At 43.3% G+C, this 14,281-nt stretch overlaps 2 protein-coding genes across 2 annotated transcripts in view; one reads left to right on the top strand and one right to left on the bottom strand.

Moving 5' to 3' along the window:
- Positions 1–14,281, bottom strand: part of LOC138950518 (uncharacterized) — a 272,384-nt gene that overhangs the window by 54,913 nt on the left and 203,190 nt on the right. The window lies entirely within an intron of this gene.
- Positions 1–14,281, top strand: part of LOC138950506 (uncharacterized) — a 241,243-nt gene that overhangs the window by 218,921 nt on the left and 8,041 nt on the right. The window lies entirely within an intron of this gene.

Here is a 14,281-nt window from a genome sequence, read left to right as displayed (position 1 = left end):
CCTTTTTCTGGAGGACGATGTGTGGACGTACGGTCGCTGTGAACGTTGCAAGCTCCCCCAGCCCTATGATAATTATTGTAGCGTAGCAGTGGACTATCTTTACTTAGCCCCATAATATTGCAGCGCAGCAGTAGACAATCTTCACCCTGCCCACAGATATTGTAGCGTAGCAGTGGAAAATGTTTGCCTAGCCCGGCAGCCACGTACGTCACAGGGAACTCTGAAACCCAAGCAGCGCGTGTACTGATCCCTGAACGAACCTCACCGCCACTCAACAAAGGAGAAGGATATTATTTCGGCAGTTTCATGTTCCTTGTGGGATTTCCAGTGACGCCACTCTAAAAAAACAAAGAAAAAAAAACCGAGTCGACTTGCACTATCTCTCTATTTTTATTACACCCCCGGTATAGGGGTGTGTATAGGCTTCGGTCGATGTGTTTGTTTGTTTGTTTGTTTGTGTGTTTGTGTTCGCATATAGATCTCAAGAATGAACGGACCGATCGTCACCAAACTTGGTGAACAGGTTCTATACATTCCTGAGACGGTCCTTACAAAAATTGGGACCAGTCCAACACACGGTTAGGGAGTTATTGGTGGATTAAGATTCTACAAGGACTTATAGAGGGACATATTAATGGTCAAAGGGAAATAACCTTCTCAGTTGATGGCAATGAGAATGGTAAGGACGGGGGTGTTTTTCCTACCTCGGAGGAATTTCTTGTTTTTTATGTTTTTGTCTGAGAGAGTTTTAGACACACCTTGGAAGAAAGGTGATTCGAAAACAAGAGTCTATTTATTTCTATCTACAAACTTGGCCAGCTTGCAGTCATAGTGCTTTTCGTGCTTTTTGACTTTTAGAGTTTTATGCGTTTTGACACTGCGCTGGTTTCTATCTTGCATTCTGTCTTTATTTTCTTCCTTGTTTTCTAGAGGTATGCGAACCCATGAGTTGTTGTGACAAAGGGCGGGCGCGGTGGCCTAGTGGATAAGACATCGGCCTCCTAATCTGAAGGTCGTCAGTTCAAATCCCGGCCGCGACCGCTAAGGGTGGAGGTTTTTCGATCGCACAGGTCAACTTATATGCAGACCTGTTAGTGTCTTATCCCTCTTCGTGTGTACACGCAACCACAAGATCAAGTGCGCACGGGAAAGATCCTGTAATCCATGTCAGAGTTTGGTGGGTTATCGAAATTACTCAGCATGCTTCCCCGGTTTACGTCAAATATATCTTTACGTCATTTCGTTTCTGTCTGACATCTATTCCGAATCTGAAGATCTCTGTTGGACAAGAAAAATCAAGGGAACTGAAACACATGTTCAACATGGTTTTATCTTGTGACATTGTTCTGAGAGCGCATTTCACCTGTTAATATTCATCATGTCAGGTGAGTGATTGGCTGACCCAGGTCACGAAATGCTTTGACTGACAGTCCCCTTTGCGGCTGTCTAATTTGCGGGATCGGTTAGAACAAGTTTTTTTGGTCGATGTATCATCTTACAAAAAGTACGCGGCTGTTTTCTGTCCCCATAAAAACCGACGATGAGTACATCGCGACCCGGATGTGCAGCAGTGTAAAACGTCACGAGGGTCCGGGTACACGTATCGCGTGGCCGCGCTGAAACCTTTATCTTGTAAAGACCAGTGTCGTCACAGCTCAGTCTGTGTCTGTACCGACCTGTCGTCCACACGTGTTGCAGGCAGTGTAGTGTTTAGATGTAACCGCGCGTCTTCGCCCTGTGGAAAATAGTGTAGTGCTCGCCCGACAGTCTAAAGTGTGATCCCGACGTCCTGACGAAAGAAACACTGACTGAAGCTAACGAATCGAGAGAAAGAAACACTGACTGAAGCTAACGAGTCGTGGGAAAGAAACACTGACTGAAGCTAACGAGTTGTGAGAAAGAAACACTGACTGAAGCTAACGAGTCGTGAGAAAGAAACAGTGATTGCAGCTAACGAATCGAGAGAAAGAAACACTGACTGAAGCTAACGAGTCGTGAGAAAGAAACACTGACTGAAGCTAACGAGTCGTGAGAAAGAAACACTGACTGAAGCTAACGAGTTGTGAGAAAGAAACACTGACTGAAGCTAACGAGTTGTGAGAAAGAAACACTGACTGAAGCTAACGAGTCGTGAGAAAGAAACACTGACTGAAGCTAACGAGTTGTGAGAAAGAAACACTGACTGAAGCTAACGAGTCGTGAGAAAGAACCACTGACTGAAGCTAACGAGTCGTGAGAAAGAAACACTGACTCAGTGCAGCTAACGAGTGGTGAGAAAGAAACACTGACTGAAGCTAACGAGTCGTGAGAAAGAAACACTGACTGAAGCTAACGAGTCGTGAGAAAGAAACACTGACTGAAGCTAACGAATCGAGAGAAAGATACACTGACTGAAGCTAACGAGTCGTGCAAAAGAAACACAGACTGAAGCTAACGAGTTGTGAGAAAGAAACACTGACTGAAGCTAACGAGTGGTGAGAAAGAAACACTGACTGAAGCTAACGAGTCGTGCAAAAGAAACACAGACTGAAGCTAACGAGTCGTGAGAAAGAAACACTGACTGAAGCTAACGAGTCGTGAGAAAGAACCACTGACTGAAGCTAACGAGTTGTGAGAAAGAAACACTGACTGAAGCTAACGAGTCGTGAGAAAGAAACACTGACTGAAGCTAACGAGTCGTGAGAAAGAAACACTGACTGAAGCTAACGAGTTGTGAGAAAGAAACACTGACTGAAGCTAACGAGTCGTGACAAAGAAACACTGACTGAAGCTAACGAGTCGTGAGACTGAGAAACACTGACTGCAGCTGACGAGTCGTGAGAAAGAAACACTGACTGAAGCTAACGAGTCGTGAGAAAGAAACACTGACTGAAGCTAACGAGTCGTGAGAAAGAAACACTGACTGCAGCTAACGAGTCGTGACAAAGAAACACTGACTGCAGCTAACGAATTTTGAAAAAGAACCACTGACTGAAGCTAACGAGTGGTGAGATCTATAGAAACACTGACTGAAGCTAACGAGTTGTGAGAAAGAAACACTGTTTGGAGCTAACGAGTTGGAGGGATAACTGTGGATTGCTTTGTTGAAAGGTAAGAGTGTGTAAGTGGATTTGACTCATTTAACCTTTATTGTGTTTTCGAGTACGACCCAGAGACACATAAACATCAATGCATCTTGAAATCCGTTGGAACTTTTGCTCAAGACTGGTGTAAGTAAACTTAGCAAAAATATGATTGTGACAAATGTTAGACACCCAATCAAAATTTAAACTTTCTATGACATTTTAAGGCAGTCTGCTGGATCATCTGGCACACTTTTTGTATCAAAAAGTCCTTAACTCTTACCAGTTCGCTCCCTTACCCATCGTAAGAAAGCTTATATGGATAAACTCATATGTTGGACACACTTTATGACAGAAACGAGCTGGGTTTTTGTTAAAAGTTAGTTATAGGAATGCATTATTAGGCACACACAAAAAAGTCTGTTAACGGTAACATAGGCCAATAAAATAGGGTCGGTAGGTCGGGACTTTTTTTCTCCCCAAAAAAACATATTTCTAAGTTATTTTGCCAAAAAACAAAGACCTTTTTTTTTGTTTTTCCCAAAAAACATTTTTAAGTTATTTTGCAATTTTTTTTTCCCAAATGCCAAAAACAAGTCTAGGGTCGCGGGAAAAAATAGGGTCGGTCGGGATACCGTAAACAGACTATTTTTGTTTGTGTGCCTTAGGCATGTGTATATTATGAAACGTCCAACTTTGAAATTTGGGTGGGGGTATTCAGGTGACAATAACTTTTTTGTTTATCAGCAAAACTCAATAAAACTTTGCTATGTTATGTAAAATGAATGCCAAAACAGACTAGTTAGCAGCATATCTAAAATAAGCTGAACACACACACACAAAAGTCTTCTTTGTGTTTGTCACGTGTTCAAAAAAATGGGCGTACAAATTTTAAAAAAATCATGTTGTCACCCCCATAACATTTTTTACCTTTAAAGATAGCACAATTCTCTTTGCAAATATGAAAAGCTTATTCATTTTCCTTTCATTTGATCTATAACTTTCTATATTTTATTTAGAATATGACCCCAGATAGCCACTCGGCAAGTAGGCACCAACAGCACTGTAAAATATGCCCAAAAACCCCCGAACTGGTAAGAGTTAACAGCTAGTGTGAACTTATTTACTATCTGGGTTATTGTAAGTTACTCAGTTATTCATGTTGTATATTTCCTAGGTAATTGTTGTTGTAACCAGACCGCGTATTGATATCCCCTGGACAAAGTCATGAAAATTCGTGATGACATTACCAACACAACACAGAATGATCAGCATGTGTATGGGTGTGTGGATACTCAAGTACCACACGGTACAGAGAACGTAATACTATTCACATGTACTCATCGTCAACACAGAATGATCAGCATGTGTATGGGTGTGTGGATACTCAAGTACCACACGGTACAGAGAACGTAATACTATTCACATGTACTCATCGTCAACACAGAATGATCAGCATGTGTATGGGGGTGTGGATACTCAAGTACCACACGGCACAGAGAACGTAATACTATTCACATGTACTCATCGTCAACACAGAATGATCAGGCCAAAAAAAAAAATTGTCTGTTTAGGGTAACCCGACCGACCCTATCGATTTGGCGCCGACCCAAAAACTTTTTTTTGATTTCAAAAAAGAAAAAAAAAGAGGTAAAAATGCTAAAAAGAGACATTTGGCGTTTCTTTCTCTCCCTTTCTCTCTGTTTTATTTATACGTTAGTTTTGAAACATGTATTCATCAAATATAAGAAGTGAATGTTCAGCCAACATAGCATTTACACAAACAAAAAAAACAAAAAAAACACAAAAAACCTACCTACCTACCGACCCTACTTTTTTTGGTCATGTTACCCTAAACAGACAATTTTTTTTTTTTGGCCTCAGCATTTATATGGGTGTGTGGATACTCAAGTACCACACGGCACAGAGAACGTAAAACTATTCACATGTACTCATCGTCAACAATGCAGGTTTGTGTTTCTTTGTTTTATAAAGACTATTAATCTTTGTAGACACTGATTTCGCCCAACAAGCCAGGGTGCACAACTGTTGATTAGGCGTGATTTAACGCTGCAAGAAACTCTCACAGAGCCTCAACCTTCATCCCGCCCCCCCTCTCCCCTTCCTCCTCTAACCCCCCACCCACCCAAAATCCAACCCACAACTCGGTATGCAACCCGGATGTCTATAAGTGTGAGACGACGCAATGACACGGTGCACGTATCTTGTATCGGTACTGAGGCCGCCTCGTTGTGGGGCCATTCCGCTTGTCAGCGTTCTGCCCGTGTCACTGCAGAGAGGTCGTGTTGCTTTCCTGTGTCATATCAAAGTACTGGCCTGGCTTGGAGAAGTGTAATGTCAGCGTTCTGCCCGTGTCTCTACAGAGAGGTCGTGTTGCTTTCCTGTGTCATGTCAAAGTACTGGCCTGGTTTGGAGAAGTGTAATGTCAGCGTTCTGCCCGTGTCACTACAGAGAGGTCGTGTTGCTTTCCTGTGTCATATCAAAGTACTGGCCTGGCTTGGAGAAGTGTGATGTCAGCGTTCTGCCCGTGTCTTTACAGAGAGGTCGTGTTGCTTTCCTGTGCCATATCAAAGTACTGGCCTGGCTTGGAGAAGTGTAATGTCAGCGTTCTGCCCGTGTCTCTACAGAGAGGTCGTGTTGCTTTCCTGTGTCATATCAAAGTACTGGCCTGGCTTGGAGAAGTGTAATGTCAGCGTTCTGCCCGTGTCACTGCAGACAGGTCGTGTTGCTTTCCTGTGTCATATCAAAGTACTGGCCTGGCTTGGAGAAGTGTAATGTCAGCGTTCTGCCCGTGTCACTGCAGACAGGTCGTGTTGCTTTCCTGTGTCATATCAAAGTACTGGCCTGGCTTGGAGAAGTGTAATGTCAGCGTTCTGCCCGTGTCACTGCAGAGAGGTCGTGTTGCTTTCCTGTGTCATATCAAAGTACTGGCCTGGCTTGGAGAAGTGTAATGTCAGCGTTCTGCCCGTGTCACTGCAGAGAGGTCGTGTTGCTTTCCTGTGTCATATCAAAGTACTGGCCTGGCTTGGAGAAGTGTAATGTCAGCGTTCTGCCCGTGTCTCTACAGAGAGGTCGTGTTGCTTTCCTGTGTCATATCAAAGTACTGGCCTGGCTTGGAGAAGTGTAATGTCAGCGTTCTGCCCGTGTCACTACAGAGAGGTCGTGTTGCTTTCCTGTGTCATGTCAAAGTACTGGCCTGGTTTGGAGAAGTGTAATGTCAGCGTTCTGCCCGTGTCACTACAGAGAGGTCGTGTTGCTTTCCTGTGTCATGTCAAAGTACTGGCCTGGTTTGGAGAAGTGTAATGTCAGCGTTCTGCCCGTGTCACTGCAGAGAGGTCGTGTTGCTTTCCTGTGTCATATCAAAGTACTGGACTGGTTTGGAGAAGTGTAATGTCAGCGTTCTGCCCGTGTCTCTGCAGATAGGTTGTGTTGCTTTCCTGTGTCATATCAAAGTACTGGCCTGGTTTGGAGAAGTGTAATGTCAGCGTTCTGCCCGTGTCACTACAGAGAGGTCGTGTTGCTTTCCTGTGTCATGTCAAAGTACTGGCCTGGTTTGGAGAAGTGTAATGTCAGCGTTCTGCGCCCGTGTCACTACAGAGAGGTCGTGTTGCTTTCCTGTGTCATGTCAAAGTACTGGCCTGGTTTGGAGAAGTGTAATGTCAGCGTTCTGCCCGTGTCACTGCAGAGAGGTCGTGTTGCTTTCCTGTGTCATATCAAAGTACTGGCCTGGCTTGGAGAAGTGTAATGTCAGTTTATTTTGCAAAAAGCATGCACTATTTTGTAGTCTAGGCTGGCCGTCTAAATATGAATTTTTGTCGGACTCGTCGGGCTTAAAGAAGGGAAATCCAATGTTCAAACGATACATAAACAAATAACATCAGACAATGAACAGAAAAGAGCATACATTCTCCACACAATAAAGGCTCTGGAGAAGGAAGGAACAACAACAAAGCATTGTGACACGTTTTGTTCCCCAACTGAACAATTCCTTCCCGTCATTTCATTCAAACTTTTTCTGCCTGAATTTTCGTCGATTTTTAAAAAAGTGGTATCCTTCGTTTTTGTCATATTAATTTTGTAACGTGGTGTTGATGTTTCAGGTGAGACAGAGCGAGAACAATGGCGAGCCAGCAGTCAGGTAGCGGGGCCATTCCGAAGACATCTCGTCAGGTAGGCCGCTGTCACCGTGTCGTGTTGTCCATAGTGTTTCCCATTGTTTTGTTTTGTCGATCGTGGTGTCTTTTGCATACTGATTTGTTGTGCATAGCATTGTAATTGTACTGTCCAAATTATACTGTTCAAAAAAAGAAACGCATAGCTTGTAATATTTGGTTAATTTAGTTATATGGCTACAAGGATATCCACCAAACTGCAGAACATGTTTATCTGGTCGTCGACCTTTCGTCCATTGCCACAAGTGAGCTCTGCACGTGACGCATGCGTTATCAGTAGCTACAATGTCAAAATTGCTCATTTGGCATGACCACTCGTCATGCTTCAGTGTAATCTCGTGAAACTCGGGGAATATTGAGCTCTCACCATGTCTTCCAAAACCCATAAAAGCGGATTGTTCGCCACAAAGAAATCAGACGACAATTCAGCGACGAAAGATGGCCCGATTGAGCAGAGAAGACCGCCAAATTGCATTGGGTCGTTTACAAGCAGGCCAAAGTCAAAGTGCAATCGCCAGGCACTTCCACGTGTCCCAGAGCACCATCAGTAGACTGTGGGTCAGGTTTCAAGCCACTGGCTCCGTTGCTGACTTGCCACGAGCGGGAAGACCAAGGGCGACAACTGCTGCTCACGACCGCTTCATACGGCTCCGCCACCTCCGGAATCGTTTCCTGTCGGCCTCATCCTCTGTCCAGGCTCTCCCCGGGCCACACCGATTATCGGACCAGACCGTGCGGAACCGCCTGCATGAAGCTGGTTTGAGAGCTCGAGACCTCACAGAGGAGCTGTCCTCACCCGCCGCCAACGCCAGAACCGAGTGCAGTGGGGCAACCAGCACCTTCGCTGGACCGTCCGGAATCACTGGAGACACGTGTGGTTCAGCGACGAGTCCTACTTCCTGCTCCGGCGACATGATGGTCGGAGGAGGGTCTACCGGAGAGTAAACGAACGTTACGCGCCCAACTGTGTGGATGAGGCACCCGTTCATGGTGGTGGAGGCGTCATGGTGTGGGGGGCGATCAATACCGCTGGAAGGAGCACCCTGGTGCACGTCCAAGGGCGCATAACTGCCCAGCGATACGTGGAGGAAATTCTGCGCCCACACGCCCTTCCTCTTCTGGCTGACCAGGATGCCATATTCCAGCAGGACAACGCTCGCCCGCACACAGCACGACTCACCACCCAGTTCCTCACCGACCACCATGTCCAGGTGCTTCCCTGGCCATCCATGTCGCCAGATATGAACCCGATAGAACACCTCTGGGATTAATTGGACAGACGTGTGCGCAGGCGAGAAGAAGCGCCGGCAAATCACCGCGATCTATTGCAGGCACTTCAGGAGGAGTGGGACACCATCCCACAGCAAGATATCCGGCATCTGATCCAGTCCATGCCCAGAAGGTGCCGGGCAGTTGTTGCTGCTCAAGGCAGTCACACCCCCTACTGACTTGACAGCCTCGGCACCCAATCGTATTGATTGACTGATTGATTTGAAGATGCAAATGAAGTGTGTGTGCATTCAACTGTGTCCATACCAAATTTCAAACAAATAATTTAAATATTGGATTTTCTGTTAATTTTTTCGAAAAATAAAACAAATTTGGCAAGTAGCAACTATGCGTTTCTTTTTTTGAACAGTATATATTGTACTGTCCAAATTATATTGTACTGTCCAAATGTTTCTGTTTTTGATTTTTGTATTTTGTATTGCCCATTGCATTGTGTTGTCCATTGCATTGTATTACACATAGTGTTATATTATCAATAGCATTATATTGTCCAGAAAATTGTATTGTCCATAACATTGTGTTGTCCATAGCATTGTATTGTCCATAACATTGTGTTGTCTATAGCATTGTATTGTCCATAACATTGTGTTGTCCATAGCATTGTATTGTCCATAGCATTGTATTGTCCATAGCATTGTATTGTCCATAGCATTGTGTTGTCCATAACATTGTGTTGTCCATAGCATTGTATTGTCCATAACATTGTGTTGTCCATAGCATTGTATTGTCCATAGCATTGTGTTGTCCATAGCATTGTATTGTCCATAGCATTGTATTGTCCATAGCATTGTGTTGTCCATAGCATTGTATTGTCCATAGCATTGTGTTGTCCATAGCATTGTATTGTCCATAGCATTGTGTTGTCCATAGCATTGTATTGTCCATAGCATTGTGTTGTCCATAGCATTGTATTGTCCATAACATTGTATTGTCCATAACATTGTATTGTCCATAACATTGTGTTGTCCATAACATTGTATTGTCCATAACATTGTATTGTCCATAACATTGTATTGTCCATAGCATTGTATTGTCCATAGCATTGTATTGTCCATAACATTGTGTTGTCCATAGCATTGTATTGTCCATAGCATTGTATTGTCCATAGCATTGTATTGTCCATAACATTGTGTTGTCCATAGCATTGTGTTGTCCATAGCATTGTATTGTCCATAACATTGTATTGTCCATAGCATTGTATTGTCCATAACATTGTATTGTCCATAGCATTGTGTTGTCCATAGCATTGTATTGTCCATAGCATTGTATTGTCCATAGCATTGTGTTGTCCATAGCATTGTGTTGTCCATAGCATTGTATTGTCCATAGCATTGTATTGTCCATAGCATTGTGTTGTCCATAGCATTGTGTTGTCCATAGCATTGTGTTGTCCATAGCATTGTATTGTCCATAGCATTGTGTTGTCCATAGCATTGTATTGTCCATAGCATTGTATTGTCCATAGCATTGTATTGTCCATAGCATTGTGTTTTCCATAGCATTGTGTTGTCCATAGCATTGTGTTTTCCATAGCATTGTATTGTCCATAGCATTGTATTGTCCATAGCATTGTGTTGTCCATAGCATTGTGTTGTCCATAGCATTGTATTGTCCATAGCATTGTGTTGTCCATAGCATTGTATTGTCCATAGCATTGTGTTGTCCATAGCATTGTATTGTCTATAGCATTGTATTGTCCATAACATTGTGTTGTCCATAACATTGTGTTGTCCATAGCATTGTGTTGTCCATAGCATTGTGTTGTCCATAACATTGTATTGTCCATAGCATTGTGTTGTCCATAGCATTGTATTGTCCATAGCATTGTATTGTCCATAACATTGTACTGTCTATAGCATTGTATTGTCCATAGCAATGTGTTGTCCATAGTATTGTGTTTTTCACAGCATTGTAGTGTCCATAGCATTGTACTGTCTATAGCATTGTATTGTCCTTAGCATTGTACTGTCCATAGCATTGTGTTGTCCATAGCATTGTGTTGTCCATAGCATTGTGTTGTCCATAGCATTGTGTTGTCCATAGCATTGTATTGTCCATAGCATTGTATTGTCCATAGCATTGTGTTGTCCATAGCATTGTGTTGTCCATAGCATTGTATTGTCCATAGCATTGTATTGTCCATAGCATTGTGTTGTCCATAGCATTGTGTTGTCCATAGCATTGTGTTGTCCATAGCATTGTGTTGTCCATAGCATTGTGTTGTCCATAGCATTGTATTGTCCATAGCATTGTATTGTCCATAGCATTGTATTGTCCATAGCATTGTATTGTCCATAGCATTGTGTTGTCCATTATAAGATGTTCGGTGGCTTGTTGGCAGACCAGCTTTTGTGTTGTCCGAGGGGAACATATCGTCTGTTGTGTTGTCCGAGGGGAACATATCGTCTGTTGTGTTGTCCGAGGGGAACATATCGTCTGTTGTGTTGTCCGAGGGGAACATATCGTCTTTTGTTTCATCTGTATCGACTAAGGCCGAACGCCGCGGTTGACAAAACTGTCTGTCCGCAGTTGATGATAATGCAACAAAAGGCGATCATTATGCTCCACGAGGACCAACGCAAAAATTCAAATGATACTGCATGCAATGCAATGTGGTCGTATGTGTTGTAGTGTATAATATATACATAGACTTGACTGATCAGTTTTATTATATAGGTTCCTGTGTCATTATTGCATAATTTCGTACAGCTCATTTCAATAAGGCTCCAGTTCTTACCACAACTTTAAGCACCCGTTTCTTTCTCTCTCTCTGTTCAACAAAACAGAAACTGCTTGTGTCAGCATAATATGTTTTGATTTTCTGGAGAGATCTCTTCTTTCATGGTCTCTCGGTTGTAGAAATGACTATAAGGCCGGTCTGTTTGCTGTGTGAGTACACTGAACAATGTAGACATAGGGCACGTACATTCTCACGACAACAGAGGACACTGGACAGTGTTGACATACAGCACGTCCATTCTCACGACAACAGAAGACACTGGACAGTGTAGACATGCAGCACGTACATTCTCACGACAACAGGGGACACTGAACGGTGTAAACATACATCACGTACATTCTCACGACAACAGGGGACACAGAACAGTGTAGACATACATCACGTACATTCTCACGACAACACAGGACACAGAACAGTGTAGACATACAGCACGTACATTCTCACGACAACAGGGGACACTGAACAGTGTAGACATACAGCACGTACATTCTCACGACAACAGGGGACACTGAACAGTGTAGACATACAGCACGTACATTCTCACGACAACAGGGGACACTGAACAGTGCAGACATACAGCACGTACATTCTCACGACAACAGAGGACACTGAACAGTGTAGACATACAGCACGTACATTCTCACGACAACAGGGGACACTGAACAGTGTAGACATACAGCACGTACATTCTCACGACAACAGAGGACACTGAACAGTGTAGACATACAGCACGTACATTCTCACGACAACAGAGGACACTGAACAGTGTAGACATACAGCACGTACATTCTCACGACAACAGAGGACACTGAACAGTGTAGACATACAGCACGTACATTCTCACGACAACAGGGGACACTCGCATTGTACGTTGCAGGCGTGCTGCCAGTGCAGCAGGGAATCACGGTGCATCAGGCAAGGGGAGTGTGACTGCCGTGCGAACTGTACCCGCTGTACCAACTGTGCTGCTCAGGGTTGTACGAATCGCGCCGTTAATCTGGTACGTCTTGGGTTGCCTAAAAACTCATTAAAATAAAAAAAATAACATTCATTCACATACTTCAAATAATCTTTTGTCACTAGTAATTCCTTTCTAAATGTACAAAGACACAACATTCCTGAGAATTCTAAAACACTGATTCCTGACTTCCTGACAATTAACGGGAAAGTAATCCTGACATTCCATTTGTCAAGAACAAGCACAGTTCCTTCCCTTACACTAAATAGACAAATCAGTAAGCCCCCAAAAGTACTTTGTAAAATGGGAAAGAATGACTACGAATGAATACTTTCACAGGTTTACATGTTTAAAGGAGATTAAGACTTTTAACAAGGTTTGACGAAAGAAGTGTTACAAGACATGCGGTTTTTAGAACCGTCTACAATGTTATCGTGATTGCCACAGGTTGTAGGCACATTAAACAAACAATAACCAGCCAACCAACCCATCTCTGTCTATCTCTGTCTGTCTATCTCTGTCTGTCTATCTCTGTCTGTCTATCTCTGTCTGTCTCTGTCTCTCCTGCCCCCTCCCCTCCCCCTCAGCTCCTACACGGCCGATCTAATCTGTCAATGTGTTGGGGGTCGTATACATGCATTGTCCGTTTCAGTGTCGATAAATGCAAATAGACTGAACATTCCTCATTGATGACGATCGCTACAGCCAAGTTGATGGTTGAGTGTTTGGAACCCCGCCACCTGCTTGATAAAGAGAAGAGATGTTCCGATCTCCCGGGTCACTTTATTTTCATACCTGCTTGCCCCCCCCCCCCCCCTCCCCCCATTTTGTGGCACAAAACCAGGTAAAAATGGTAAAGATCTTGAAATCCATGTCAGTGAATTATAGAAACATGAAAATACCAAGCATGCATCCCACGACACAGAGTAGAGTATAAGTATATGGCCGACGGAACATACGGCCAAGCACATACAATCCTCTTTGTGCAAAACCATGAGTGTACATGGGCGTTTTGGCCCACAAACGCACAGGAAAATAAAATAATGTTTGAACATTTTTTCTGAGTACCCTATGAGGAAACACGTTCACATACATACATATTTACGTTCACATCAATACGTATTGCATGACAATAAGGTGAGTCACTATCTAAAACAACGCTATGACAGAAATGACGGTCATATCATGCACACAACTCATAATCATGAAGAGCCCTATGACAGAAGTGACCGTAATATCTTGCAAACCACACATATAAACATCGCTATGACAGAAGTGACGGTCATATCATGCACACAACTCATAATTATGAACAGCGCTGTGACAGAAGTGACTGTAATATCATGCAAACCACACATATGAACATCGCTATGACAGAAGTGACGGTAATATCATGCATAGTACACATATGAACGTCGCTATGACAGAAGTGACGGTAATATCATGCATAGTACATATATAATGAACAGTGCTATGACAGCAGTGACGGTTATATCATGCACATCACACAGGGACCGGCTGTGGAATGTGCTCCGCCGTGCAGTACCTCTGGGTCACCGGGGAACCAGGCTGTCTCTCCTGCCCCGCCCTTGATGGCAAGATCACAGGAATCAGAGGACCAAGTGTTAAGGTTGTCAGACCATGAGGTAAATTCATCTCAGAAAAAAAAACCGAAACCTCATATTTTAAGACTTATTGAAGTTATGTTTAAAATGAATAAGGTGCATTATCATTAGTTTTACTCTTTTTGTGTTGTTGTTGTTGTTGTTGTTGTTGTTGTTGTTGTTGTTGTTGTTGTTGTTGTTGTTGTTGTTGTTGTTTTCCTTGTTTTTGTTTTTCATTTTGAATTTACACCATAGAACAACTGTTTTTAAACAATTATCTGCTGTGTTCTAGGCAAATATTGTGTGAACCACCAACGAGACATAAGTCCCTATTTGGTGTCTGTATTTTCACCGTCTTCATAGTTGACGTAGGTTGTGAATGGTACTAGAAGTGAGCAGGCAGTACACCATCATGTCTTTGATTCCAGTTTCTC

The sequence above is a fragment of the Littorina saxatilis genome, linkage group LG16 (genome assembly GCF_037325665.1).
Source record: "Littorina saxatilis isolate snail1 linkage group LG16, US_GU_Lsax_2.0, whole genome shotgun sequence".
Taxonomy (NCBI): Eukaryota; Metazoa; Mollusca; class Gastropoda; order Littorinimorpha; family Littorinidae; genus Littorina; species Littorina saxatilis.
Note: the sequence above shows the minus strand (reverse complement) of the source record. Positions and strands in the feature narration are given on the sequence as shown.